Source organism: Schistocerca gregaria, chromosome 10 (genome assembly GCF_023897955.1).
Source record: "Schistocerca gregaria isolate iqSchGreg1 chromosome 10, iqSchGreg1.2, whole genome shotgun sequence".
Lineage (NCBI taxonomy): Eukaryota > Metazoa > Arthropoda > Insecta > Orthoptera > Acrididae > Schistocerca > Schistocerca gregaria.
Genome location: NC_064929.1, coordinates 138,733,600 through 138,747,946, shown reverse-complemented (window position 1 = coordinate 138,747,946; position 14,347 = coordinate 138,733,600). Strand labels below are relative to the sequence as shown.

The following is a 14,347-nucleotide window of genomic DNA, read 5'->3' as shown; positions in this document are numbered from 1 at the left end:
GTCGCGCGATTCCAGACTGTAGCGCCTAGAACCGCTCGGCCACCCCGGCTGGCAGAGAGACAGTTTTTTATTCGTTCCCATACGGTCATTATTGGGGAAATAATCCCCTTGAAAAGAAATTGAGTTTAATATTTCTGAGAGATTACCGTTGTAACGTTAACAGATGACAAGGAGAGAAAAAAAAAATGCTGAATGCACTTTAATTTTGCACACCCAGCACCTGGGACAATTACAATACATTTTTTTGACCTGAACTATTACGTACCTCTTCATTATTGCACAGATGTATAGTAATGTTAAACAAAAATGCGCAAACAAATTTAAATATAATACAATTAAATCTGAAAATGTACAAGTTGAAAAAAAAAAAACAGATACGCCATCTGTAAAAAGAAAACAGAAATACAACAAAACATACTTTATATTTCCAAAATTAAAAGAATTACATATCGAACTGTATATTTAGAATAAACAACGAGAATATGTCTATCTGGGAAAGACTTGTTAAACAAACCAACATTACTGATGGTACTGGAGCGGAAACATTGGCCGCGTAATATAGCGATATTTGTAGCTTATTTATGACAAATGCGTCATCGTAACACCACTTCGTCATAAATGAATGAATTTGGTATTGACGGTGTTGTACATCGAAATGAAAAAGAAAATAGGGAGAAGGCGATTTCGAGAAAAAGTAACTCTTTTTGATAGATCTGGGCTCACAATTTTAAGGTCTATTAAGAACCATGGGATCTAAATTTGAAGATTTCTTTTGTATCTCTTAGCGTTTCACTGCTATTCATTTAGAAATATAGAAGTCAGTTTTGTTTTTCAAGGGATGTTCGACCTACTTCACGGCCTTTTGCTCTATATATTGAAACCTGATCACTATCGAGGTGTATCCCTACGGTAGGTTTACTTGTTAGTCGTTTGGGTAGGGGCAAACGGCTTCTGTTGTGCTGACGTACTCCCGCGTATGGAGCATCGATTACAGATTAAAACTGTTCGCCAGTCTGGCATACTAATCAGGGAGCATTGCTCTCCCGAGACGTGCTGTTCCAATTACTCCAGCGTTGGTGCACCGAACTGACAAATCCACATAGTTCTCTTGCTGCTACCTCTATAAATACATTCCGCAAGGTAGCTCACTACGTAGGATTGAGGGTTCTTCTGGAACCACAACTTTATCACCTCTTTCGTATTCCAGTCACGAAAGGTTCGTGGCAAGAACGGCTGTCAGACTTCTGCAGGAACTTTAAATTCACTTCTTCGCCAATCAACTGTAATCGCAGCTGGTTCTTTGAAAATTACAGTAACGTATTGGATATACAGGGTGATTCGAACATGTTTGCAAATATTTTAATATGTGACTCTACAAGTAAAACTAAATTTCAAATAAACATAGTTCAGCAAATGTTTAGCTACGGATTTACGACTAATAAAAGATTTTGCCTTAAGTTAAGCAACTTCGCTAATATGAAGTCATCGCAAAACTATACAAGGTTATAGTAAAGCACGATTTCCGTTTATTTTGTTGTTATTGGTCTGGTGAATCTAATAAAACATATCCCAGAGGTGTATCTGCAGTCGTTCTCCAGAACACCTAGAGTAGCAAAGATGATTATACACTCCTGGAAATGGAAAAAAGAACACATAGACACCGGTGTGTCAGACCCACCATACTTGCTCCGGACACGGCGAGAGGGCTCTGCAAGCAATGATAACACGCACGGCACAGCGGACACACCAGGAACCGCGGTGTTGGCCGTCGAATGGCGCTAGCTGCGCAGCATTTGTGCACCGCCGCCGTCAGTGTCAGCCAGTTTGCTGTGGCATACGGAGCTCCATCGCAGTCTTTAACACTGGTAGCATGCCGCGACAACGTGGACGTGAACCGTATGTGCAGTTGACGGACTTTGAGCGAGGGCGTATAGTGGGCATGCGGGAGGCCGGGTGGAAGTACAGCCGAATTGCTCAACACGTGGGGCGTGAGGTCTCCACAGTACATCGATGTTGTCGCCAGTGGTCGGCGGAAGGTGCACGTGCCCGTCGACCTGGGATCGGACCACAGCGACGCACGGATGCACGCCAAGACCGTAGGATCCTACGCAGTGCCGTAGGAGACCGCACCGCCACTTAGGGACACTGTTGCTCCTGGGGTATCGGCGAGGACCATTCGCAACCGTCTCCATGAAGCTGGGCTACGGTCCCACACACCGTTAGGCCGTCTTCCGCTCACGCCCAAATATCGTGCAGCCCGCCTCCAGTGGTGTCGTGACAGGCGTGAATGGAGGGACGAATGGAGACGTGTCGTCTTCAGCGATGAGAGTCGCTTCTGCCTTGGTGCCAATGATGGTCGTATGCGTGTTTGGCGCCGTGCAGGTGAGAGCCACAATCAGGACTGCATACGTCCGAGGCACACAGGGCCAACACCCGGCATCATGGTGTGGGGAGCGATCTCCTACACTGGCCGTACACCTCTGGTGATCGTCGAGGGGACACTGAATAGTGCACGGTACATCCAAACCGTCATCGAACCCATCGTTCTACCATTCCTAGACCGGCAAGGGAACTTGGTGTTCCAACAGGAGAATGCATGTCCGCATGTATCCCGTGCCACCCAATGTGCTCTAGAAGGTGTAAGTCAACTACCCTGGCCAGCAAGATCTCCGGATCTGTCCCCCATTGAGCATGTTTGGGACTGGATGAAGCGTCGTCTCACGCGGTCTGCTCGTCCAGCACGAACGCTGGTCCAACTGAGGCGCCAGGTGGAAATGGCATGGCAAGCCGTTCCATAGGACTACATCCAGCATCTCTACGATCGTCTTCATGGGAGAATAGCAGCCTGTATTGCTGCGAAAAGTGGATATACACTGTACTAGTGCCGACATTGTGCATGCTCTGTTGCCTGTGTCTATGTGCCTGTGGTTCTGTCAGTGTGATCATGTGATGTATCTGACCCCATTAATGTGTCAATAAAGTTTCCCCTTCCTGGGACAATGAATTCACGGTGTTCTTATTTCAATTTCCAGGAGTGTACAAGTAAATGTGTTTACTTTCCATTAAGAATATAGAAACGTTCATGTCATTGTTGGCAACCATTAGCGAGTTGTTTCAGTCCTTTCCTGAGCTTGAAACGAGTTAGTTTTCTGTATTGTTCAGTGAAGAAACATAACAGTGTACACCGTACTACTTCATTAACACTGAGATTCGTTTTTTTCGATTTAACATGAGTTAACGTATGCTATGGTTTTAATAAAAGCAGATCATCTGACAATTTTTACAAAATTAAATTCTCTAGAACTGCTGCTGAATTGTTTTAAAAAAAGTGGGCCAAGTGGTAAACAAATTAATAATACTCTTGATGTTCTGGAAAACAGGTGCAGATACACGTCTGGGACATTTTTTATTAGGTTCACCAGACCAATAACAACAAAATAAATGGAAATCGTGCTTTACTGTAACCTCGTACAGTTTTGCGATGGCTTCAAACTAGCGAAGTTGCTAAATTTCAGGCTAAATCTTTTATTAGCCGTAACTCCGTAACCAAACATTTGCGGAACTATGTTTATATGAGATTTTTTCTTTATTTTTACTTGTATAGTAACATATTAAAGTATTTGCCTATCTTCGAGAATCACCCCGTATAGTTGTGGTATGCTTCGCCTCAGGTCAGTGTCTATAGTCTTTTATTTTAACAACCCTGCTCGCCTTCCATGTTTTTATGTTTTTGGCTTTCATGTTTTGTCTTAGACAGGGGACTCTAGTCGCTTTAACATTATTCCACCGGGTATAAACAAAAACCTACGCAATAACTTCACTGATTATTATTGTCACGGATACCGTCGCCACGTTTTTTCGTTCCAGCTATACTGATTCTTATAAACAGCTTGTATTTTCTTCTGTTGTGCTGACACGTCGACAGTAAATATGTAATATGTTGCAACAATGTTCGGTGTTCAGTGTATCTAGCTGCTTTTGCGCTTATGTGCGTTACCTGTGACTTTGGACAGGCAGGGAATTATACTCTTTTATTGTACCACTACGTCTTTACTTAATATTGATTCCATTATTTACTCCACGCAGTATATGCAGCTGTTCTAACTGTAGCGCCTAGAACCGCTCGGCCACACCGGCCGGCTCCTACGCAAATTTTAAGATTTTTTTTGTAGAAACTATAACTGCTTTACTATGAATGTTCCGTATTACTTAGTTCATACAGAGGGTGCCATGCAGTCAACCGAGGTGTTTCCTAGAGAACCTACCTTCATTATACAGCAGTTTTAAATGAACTGCAGCAGGAGCACGAACAACAAGGGAATGACGTAGTTGGATATGTATTAAAACTCTGAAATACTTTTATGTAATCTAATGATAAGCGATATTGGTTATGACACGAATTGTACCTCTTCATACTATCTCGTGACTATGTACGTATTTTTTAGCACTGATTCTGGTTAGTTACTAGCCTAAATCTAGATTTGCTTTAATAAACCCTGAAAGGAATGGCCAACTGATCGCTGTGTTCCATTATTTTGAAAGTCATATCACAGTCGTTGAATGCATTCCACATTCCTAATGGAAGATAACTTGATTTAACAGGTTTCTTTTCGTACTCCTGTGAATGACCTCATTATTTAGAGTTAAGTTGCCACATTCCGCACCCTACAGATACATTGCCTAAATCATTTTGCACTTGGTTTGGGTTTTCGAATGATTTTCATAGAAGGTAAATAACAGTATCATCAGCAAACAGTCGTAGACAGATGCTCAGATTGTCTCCTAAATCATTTATATACATTATCAATTGCGCAGTGGCTGTAACACTTTCTTGCGGAATGCTAGTTATGACTTACAATTTTATCGATGTCTTACCGTCAATTACTGCTTACTGTGAGCTTTCTGCAGGAAATCACAAGTCCAGTAACGCAACTGAGGCGAGACTTCGTAGTGTAATAGAAGATTATGAAAGAGAATCTCTAGCCTCTCAAGAGATGAGATGATATAAAAATGATTGTAAACTATGTGGAAACTTTTCGGTGTGTTTAAAGACAAATAGAATAGTTGTCACTTTCTAGCATCACTCAGGAGAAAGAGGAAATATAATAGCCATGCGATTTTTTTGAAGCCCCTTGTGAGGAACGGTGTCAAAAGCCTTGTGGAAATCCAGAAATATGAAATCAATTCGAGATTACCTGTCGACAGCTCTCGTTCTTATTACTTCATGTAAGTAAAGAGATAGTTGTGGAACGCACGGGCTCTGTTTCCTGAATTCGTGTCGCCTATGTATCAATAGGTGGTATTCTTCGAGGCAATTCATAATTTTCGCACGCAATACGTGTGAAAATCCTACTGGATTACACGTCAGTGATCGTGAACTACAATTCAGCGGATTACTCCTATTCTGTTTCTAACTTTTCGGTATTTATGAACGGATCTCCGGTCGAGCGGACAGTTGTATATGATTGCTAGGTGTGGAGTTGTCAGCGTTTTCTGGTATCTGTCTCTGGCCTTTTTAATCTGTGTAGTTACTGCACTTCATCTCTTCGTGAGTTCTTATTGAATAATACACTGAACAGCCAAAGAAATGGTACACCTGCGTAATATGGTGAAGGGCTCCATCGAGCATGCAGAAGTGCCGTAACACGACGTGGCATGGACTCCAGTAATGTCTGAAGTAGTGCTGGAGGCAACTGACATCATGAATCCTGTAGGGCTGATCATAAATCCTTAACAGCACGAGGGGGTGGAGATCTCTTCTGAACAGCAAGTTACAAGGCATCCCAGATATGCTCAATAACGTTCGTATCTGGGGAGTTAGGTGGCCAGTGCAAGTGTTTAAACTCAGAAGAGTTCCTGAAGTCACCCAGTAGCAATTCCTGGCGTGTGGGGTGTCGCATTGACGTACTGGAATTGCCCAAGCCCTTCGGAATAGACAATGGACATGAGTGGATGCAAGTGGTAAGACACGATGCTTACGTACGTGTCAGGTATCAGTGGTATCTAGACGATCGGGGGTCCCATACCATTTCGACTGCACAGACCCCACACCATTGCAGAGCTTTCACCAGCCTGATCAGTCCCCTGCTGACATGCACGATCCATCGATTCCTGAGATCGTTTCCACGGCCGTTTAAGTCTATCCGCTCGATACAGTTTGAAACGCGGCTCGTCCGACCAGACAACATGTTTCCAGTCGCCAAAATTCCAATGTCGGTGTTGACGGGCCCGGGCGAGCCGTAAAGCTTTGTGTCGTGCAGTCATCAAGGGTACACGAGTGGGCCTTCGGCTCCGAAAGCCCATATCGATGGTGTTTCATTGAATGGTTAGCAGGCTGGCACTTACAGATGGCCCAGCAAAGAAATCTGCAGCAATTGGGGGAAAGGTTACACTTTGGCCGCGTTGAATGATTCTCTATAGTTGTCGATCGTCCCATTATTGCAGGTTCTCTTTCAGACCAAAACGTTGGGGATTCGAAATTTTACCGGGTTCCTGATCACGGTATGTCCGTGAAATGGTCGTACAGGGAAATCCCCACCTCAGACATGCTTTTCCCCATCGCTCGTGCGCCGACTATGACACCACGTTCAAAATCACTTAAATCTTGATAAACTTCCACTGTAGCACCGGTAAACTATCTAACAACTTCGCCAGACCATTGTCTTATACAGGGTGTTACAAAAAGGTACGGCCAAACTTTCGGGAAACATTCCTCACACACAAATAAAGAAAATATGTTATGTGGACATGTGTCCGGAAACGCTTAATTTCCATGTTAGAGCTCATTTTAGTTTCGTCAGTATGTAGTGTACTTCCTCGATTCACCGCCAGTTGGCCCAGTTGAAGGAAGGTAATTTTGACTTCGGTGCTTGTGTTGACATGCGACTCATTGCTCTACAGCATCAAGCACATCAGTACGTAGCATCAACAGGTTAGTGTTCATCACGAACGTGGTTTTGCAGTCAGTGCAATGTTAACAAATGCGGATTTGGCAGATGCCCACTTGATGTATGGATTAGCACGGAGCAATAGCCGTGGCGAGGTACGTTTGTATCGAGACAGATTTCCAGAAGGAAGGTGTCCCGACAGGAAGACGTTCGAAGCAATCGATCGGCGTCTTAAGGAGCACGGAACATTCCAGCCTATGACTCGCGACTGGGGAAGACCTAGAACGACGAGGACACTTCCATTGGACGAGGCAATTCTTCGTGCAGCGGACGATAACCCTAACGTCAGCGTCAGAGAAGTTGCTGCTGTACAAGGTAAGTCACTGCATGGAGAGTGCTACGGGAGAACCAGTTGTTTCCGTACCATGTACAGCGTGTGCAGGCACTATCAGCAGCAGATTGGCCTCCACGGGTACACTTCTGCGAATGGTTCATCCATTTCAGTGCAAATTTTCTCTGTACGGATGAGGCTTCATTCCAACGTGATCAAATTGTAAATTTTCACAATCAACATGTGTGGGCTGACGAGAATCCGCTCGCAATTGTGCAATCACGTTATCAACACAGATTATCTGTGAACGTTTGGGCAGGCATTGTTGGCGATGTCTTGATTGGGCCCCATGTCCTTACACCTACGCTCTATGGAGCACTTCTCCATGATTTAAAACGGGATACTCTACCTGTGCTGCCAGAACATGTGCCTTTACAAATACGACACATCTGGTTCATGCACATTTCAGTCGAAGTGTTCGTACGCTTCTCAACAACAGATTCGGTGATCGATGGATTGGTAGAGGCGGACCAATTCCATGGTCTCCACGCTCTCCTGACCTCAACCCTCTTGACTCCTTTGTGGTGGTATTTGAAAGCTCTTGTCTACGCAACACCGGTACCAAATGTAGAGACTCTTCGTGGTCGCATTGTGGATGGCTGTGATACAATAGGCCATTCTCCAGGGCTGCATCAGCCCATCAGGGATTCCATGCGACGGAGGGTGGAAGCGTAAATCCTCGCTAAAGGAGGACATTTTGGACATTTCCTGTAACAAAGTGTTTGAATTCACGCTGCTACGTTCTGTTGCTCTGTGTTTCCATTCCATGATTAATGTGATTTGAAGAGAAGTAATAAAATGAGCTCTGACATGGAAAGTAAGCGTTTCCGGACACATGTCCACATAACATATTTTGTTTCTTTGTGTGTGAGGAATGTTTCCTGAAAGTTTGACCGTACCTTTTTGTAACACCCTGTATAGGCGTTGCCCATCACAGCGCCGTACTCTGCTTGTTTACATGTCTCTGCACTTGAACACGCATGCTTAAGCCACTTTCTTTGGCAGTCCAGTGTATTAGCATTTATGCTGCAGTCTCAAAAGTCATTAATGCACTACTCAAATATGTTTTTGTGTTTCATCGCAGTTTTTCGTTCTTTCAGTTGTAGTATACTCAAAATTGTCACTGCAAGGATCATCGGAATGTTGACAATTTCGTCATTTAAAAAGCCGCATCAGTTACGACCATCGTAAATTCGTATTCTCCTGCTGGCGCCCAGTGAAGATGAAACGTTTTGTATGCTGTATTTACAACTGCGTCGCAAGGGCATGGAGACTGCGTATCGGATTATAGCCCCAGCGTTGCTCAGTACTTGCACGAAATGCAGTGAGACACAGTAAACCCTTAAGTGCCGAACTTCGGGGGGAGATAGGATCAGTGCAGAAGGGTGTCGTAAAAGGCGCTTCGCATGGCCCTTTGAAGGGAGCCTCCGGGCTGTTTGTGGCCTCTGTTAACTGTTGATGGCTCAGATACACTCGACAGTTCTACACACGACGCACACTACGAACTAGCTTTAATGACAGTCTCGCAATTTGCCGAACGCACACAAGAAGTGAAAATGCGATGCACGTCATAAAACTAATCCCTTATCGCACACGACGAGCTAATGCTGCGCTCATTCATTTCTCTGAATTCTTAATGTGACCGATGGTTGAATCTGGACACTGTGCACAACGGTGGTGCCATTAAAGTGAGAACAACAAGCTTAGGTGTTCATCATCTTATATTTATTATTAGCGGGTCGGCTAACCGTAGAAAAGTTGGAGGACATTGTAAAGGCCCTAGGAATGTATGTCAAGATTGAGGTTGTATAAAATATTTATTAGCTCCAGTGGCCGACAAAAACCACAATAAAAATCAGCAGCGAACAAAGTTCTTTAAAGAAATCAAACTGGAAAATGACCCTAACTCTATCGCGAGGTATCAAAAATGTTTGAAAGTGCAACATGAACTACTCATCTGGATAGCTCGTGAAATCAAAGTTAGCAATAGAAGAAGACGGCACAAAATGTAAACAAACTGAGCAACGTAAGTTGCTTGGCAATTTTAGCAGATTCAAATGGTTCAAATGTCTCTGAGCACTATGGGACGTAACGTCTGAGGTCATCAGTCCCCTAGAACTTAGATCTACTTCAACCTAACTAACCTAAGGTCATCATACACATCCATGCCCTTTGCAGGATTCGAACCTGCGACCGTAGCAGCACCGCGGTTTCGGTCTGAAGCGCCTAGAACCGCTCGGCCACGCCGGTCGCCATTTTTTAGCATGGAAGGAGCTGCTCAGAATGTGGATTGCACTACTGCAATTGCGGGTCCTGCGTTTTCCAAAAGTCAGCAAACTGTGCGTCCATCAGCAACAAATGTCCGACCACGAGACGAGACGTGGGGGATGACGGAACCGCACGAAACTTATGTCTTCATTCACCACTCGCTGCTTCAAAAATCGCTCTGTATCGAGGGGATATTTCCTGTTTCATGAAAAAAAAACGGGATAATGCTGCAGAAACTTCACAGCCTTAGCGTACAAAATTTACCTTGACACTATGATGATCTATCTTCCCCTGCCCTTCTCTAATCCCAGAGCGGTGACTTTGACCCCTACTGTATAACAATAATGTTCAAAACTAATATTTCAAAATTGTATGCAGTTACTGTATTTGAATGTTTGTACGTGATTTACATGTCATTTAAGATACAGAAATGTGAATAAAATGCAACAGAACACAAATAACATCAGTTATTAGAAAATAAACCTGTAAAACCCAAGAGAGGCTTTTAATTTACTTTAAAATGCAAAGAAGATACGAATTATTCTTGTTTAGAGCAATTTCAGGAAGTGCATAATTCCACACAATTGGCACATTTGTGTTTAGTTTTCTTTGTGCATTTTCCACAAACCATCTGCTCAGATACAGTACACTTTGAAATGATTTTGATACACTTGCGGAATTTAGGAACTTGATACATGTAAGGATTTTATTTCATTTCCTCTTGACTTTCATTTCCATTGTTTTCATAACTGTTTGTGACCCTACTAAGCGAAAGACTCAGTCATTGTGTAGTTCCTGTGCAAGTTACTGAAGAAAACGTCTTTCGATCCTTTTTCCATTCACAGCCCTGAATACTACATAAGCGTTTTTTCATATTAAGTCTAAAATATTGTAAAATGAGCGTACTGACCATCCTCTTGGGAAGGCGATGACTGAATACTGCCTGATAATTTTTCCTACTACACTGTGTGAGCAAAAGTATCCGGACACCCCAGAAAACATACGTTTTTCATATTAGGTGCATTGTGCTGCCACCTACTACCAGGTACTCCATATCAGCGACCTCAGCAGTCATTAGACATCGTGAGAGGGCAGAGTGCTGCGCTCCGCAGAATTCACGGACTTTTTACGTGGTCAGGTGATTGGGTGTCACTTGTGTCATACGTCTGTACGCGAAATTTCCACACTCCTAAACATCCCTAGGACCACTGTTTCCGATGTGACAGTGAATTGGAAACTTCTAGGGACACGTACACCGTAAAAGCGCACAGGCCGACCTCGTCTGTTGACTGACAGAGACCGCCGACAGTAGAAGAGAGTCGTAATGTGTTACAGGCAGACATCTGTCCAGACCATCACACAGGAATTCCAAACTGCATCAGGATCCACTGCAAGTACTGTGACAGTTAGGCGGGAGGTGCGAAAACTTGGATTTCATGGTTGAGCTGCTACTCATAAGCCACACATCAAGTGGGTAATGCCAAACGACACCTCGCTTGGTATAAGGAGCGTAAAGATAGGACGATTGAAATGTGGAAAAACGTTGTGTGGAGTGACGAATGACGGTACACAATGTGGCGGTCTGATGGCAGGGTGTGGGTATGGCGAATGCCCGGTGAACGTCATCTGCCAGCGTGTGTAGTGCCAACAGTAAAATTCGGAGGCGCTGATCTTACGATGTGGTCGTGTTTTTCGTAGAGGGGCTTGCACCCTTGTTGAGTGGCACTATCACAGCACAGACCTATATTGATGTTTTAAGCACCTTCGTGTTTCCCACTGTTGAAGAGCAATTCGGGGATGTCGATTGCATCTTCCAACACGATCGAACACCTCTTCAAATACCACGGCCTGTGTCGGGTTGGTTACACGACAATAACATCCCTATAATGGCCTGCACAGAGTGCTGACCTGAATCCTATAGAGCACCTTTGAGATGTTTTGGAACGCCGACTTCGTGCCAGGCCTCACTGACCGACGTAGATACCTCTGCTCAGTGCAGCACCCCGTGAAGAATGGGCAGCCATTCCCCAAGAAAACTTCAAACACGTGATTGAACATATGCCTGCGAGAGTGGTAACTGATATGAAGGCTAAGGGTGGTCAACACCATATTGAATTCCAGCATTTCGGTGAGAGGTGAGAGAACTTTTAAGTTATTTTCAGCCAGCTGTCCGGATTCTTTTGATCACATAGTGTATGTCAGAAAATGACTTACAGTTTATCGATTTTTTTCTCATTTATGTTCACGGTAACACTAGGATGAATGAAGCTCGGCCACTTTTTACTTTCTTTCGTTGATAGGCTATGTAGGGAATATTGAAGACTTCAGAGCATTTGGTATTTCTATTCTTGCACTACTTAATGTTCCCACGATTTAAGTTGACTTTTCTTTCAATTTCTTCCCATGTTTGGAGGAAGTTGAGTAATTATCGGTAGTGGCATAATTTCACAGAATCTATTTCTACTCATGGAGTCCACACAAAATGGTATGTCCCAGGTTTTTTGACCATAAGCTGTGGAGGCATTAGAAACCTGAGGCATATCATTTTGTGTGGATTCCATAAGTAGAAATAGATTCTCTGAAATTATTAAATTCCTAAGGTCTGACAAGAAATAATAAATAATAGCAATAAATACTTCTGTTCCTTCAATGATCATTGATTAGCTGTCATTTCCTGATACTCTGTGTGCCTGTGTTACAGCAAATTTCAAAATATACTTGATTATATAGTTGTTTATGAACAGGTGACAAGCACTTGATATTCCAGTGTTATACATTCATAACATAGTAATACGAAAAAAAGGTAATTATTTCACCACAAAGTAAAAGAGCTGAAGCTTGGCGGGTACATGAAACAAACTTAAGCCATACCAGTAAACAAGACTGCAGTATTATCATAAAGGGTTCAGTATGACCATTCTTGTCGATAAAGGGCAAACCTACAAAAAGTCATCAGTTGTGTGAAACGCACTGTTTTTCAGTACAAAGAAAGTACTTAGCGAATGAATTAAACTCATGCAAGGAAATGTTGCTCCAGTCATTCTGTGAAACATAGCTACTATTTAAAAGCCAGCAAGTGCCTTTTTGCTCCCCCCCCCCCCCCCACTCGCCCCTGGGTTTTCTAGTGTTAACGAAAAATAGGTTGGTACTGAGATGGAGCAATGTCTGTTGATCGTGTACTTAGCGCCAAGCACAATGGCAGGGCGATTAATTTCCATTGCGCACACCAAATTTTGAAGTGAAAGCAGTGGACCCACACACATTAGGTGCACAGTTTCTCTCTTTGTCCTCCTTAGATGTCCAAACAGAATAGACGAAATTGTCGTGCACAGTTACTATCTGGGAACGGCAGTGACGTCACGGTGCCTTCCACTCAGCACTAAAAGAAGCGCCGGATCTGCCAACAAAAGCACGAAGCAAGCCGCAGCCTGACTGTGATAACCGGCCAGCTATAACTCGGAAGGTGGCTTCCTAGTGATATTGACTGTCTGACTGCCTCCTGCCAACCATGACGGCTGAAAGACCACACCGGGAGTGCACCTGAGTGAGGAAAACAAAGCTTTCCTCCTCCTCCTCAAATCTTCCCTGTACACTGTAAATAAAATGATCCACGAAATGGACCAATGTCGCAGAGCCATATGTGACAGTAATGTCACAACGTACTGCATACTCAACAACAGCGTGGTCCATTATTTGACGCGTTGGACCAAGGACTTCTCAAAAGACATCTTCTAATGGTAGGGACGGTGAGACGAAAATCTACAGCAAGGAACTTCATAGTACCCCATTATAAGATAGCTATTGAACGCCTTGACCACAGCAAGTCGTTTAGATATTTGGGAAGGGCTGTAGTAAGAAGCGATATAATAAGAGACGAAGACGCAAATTCAGTAGTAGGGAAGGCGAGTGGAAGGGTCTGATTTGGTGAAAGATTTCTAGGAAACTGTAGAGCATCTATAAAGGCAATTACGTCCAGGGCGCTAGTGCGACCGGATCTAGAGCACTGTTCCTTGTTTGGAGTTCTGATCACGCAGACATGACAACAGACATGGAACGAGTTAAACAAAGCGCTGTTTGGTGTGTAACATACGGTTGTAGTGCATTTAAAAGTGTAGCTGAACTGCTAAATGAAGCTGGGTCCAGTTCCAACAGAGAACTAAGAAATATACTGAGCAACAAAATTAAAGCATCATTCTTTCGAACCTGTAGTTGTTTCCTTTCCCGACGCATAACTTCGAAATTTTCCTCAAAGATGCCTATAGCCTTCCCTCTGTGACGTTACAAAGGCGTGGAGCCCTGCGACATCGCCCCCCGACTCGGCGACACTTTTAACAGAAATGTGTCAGCGAAAGGGGAAAAAAGGCCACAGTTCAGAAGTTCATGTGACCTGTAAGGTGGGTTAATTAGGTCACATTGGCACCAAATTTCACCAAAACTCTGCCCAACTCCACTGGGGACGTGTCACATCATGGGAAGGTCGTCATACCCGCTCTTTCACACCTTTCAACAGTTCTTTTGACGACTCTACAGTGGAGGTCAAAATCGCAACAACACATTGTTCTCTTACTGGTTGCTCAGGAGGACTTCTCAGACATAGCGCCGCTCAGAATCGGCACGGAAAGGCCTCAGGGGTGGCATAAAGTGCGTCAATGAAACTACCCTTTGTGCGTTGATTCCCACTCACTTCGCGGTCGAAAAACACTTCGCAGTGCGATGGGCAACTGGACGACGATCTACATCTACATGACTACTCTGCAATTCACATTTAAGTGCTTGGCAGAGGGTTCATCGAACCACAATC

At 43.8% G+C, this 14,347-nt stretch overlaps 1 long non-coding RNA gene across 1 annotated transcript in view; it reads left to right on the top strand.

The window, feature by feature from the left end:
- Positions 1-14,347, top strand: part of LOC126293575 (uncharacterized) — a 1,862,585-nt gene that overhangs the window by 410,908 nt on the left and 1,437,330 nt on the right. The window lies entirely within an intron of this gene.